Source organism: Olea europaea, unplaced genomic scaffold (genome assembly GCF_002742605.1).
Source record: "Olea europaea var. sylvestris unplaced genomic scaffold, O_europaea_v1 scaffold858, whole genome shotgun sequence".
NCBI lineage: Eukaryota > Viridiplantae > Streptophyta > Magnoliopsida > Lamiales > Oleaceae > Olea > Olea europaea.
Window position 1 is genome coordinate 145,739 of NW_019267031.1, and position 356 is coordinate 146,094.

Consider the following 356-nt stretch of genomic DNA (forward strand, 5'->3'; position numbering starts at 1 on the left):
TAGCCAAAAAAGGACCAAAAAAAAAAAAAAAAAAAAATTTATATATATATATATATATATATATATTAGATACGATGAAATTTTCTCTAGGAACGATGGATCTCTCTGAAGAAGGTATGATGGGAGTTTGTAAAACTGCAAGAATATCTCTCTGTTTCCAGAGCCCAAACTTGTAACCAAGCTTTAGTTTGGGCAACTTACAAAAATACGTCTAAAATTAAGGATTTTTTGGAAAATCATATTAAAAGTATTTTAGAAGTAAAAAATACTGTATAAAATTGAGTATTACTTTTCTAAAAAGTGACACAATAAAGCAAATGACATAATGTCAATTTTTTAATTAAAAAAAAAAGCCA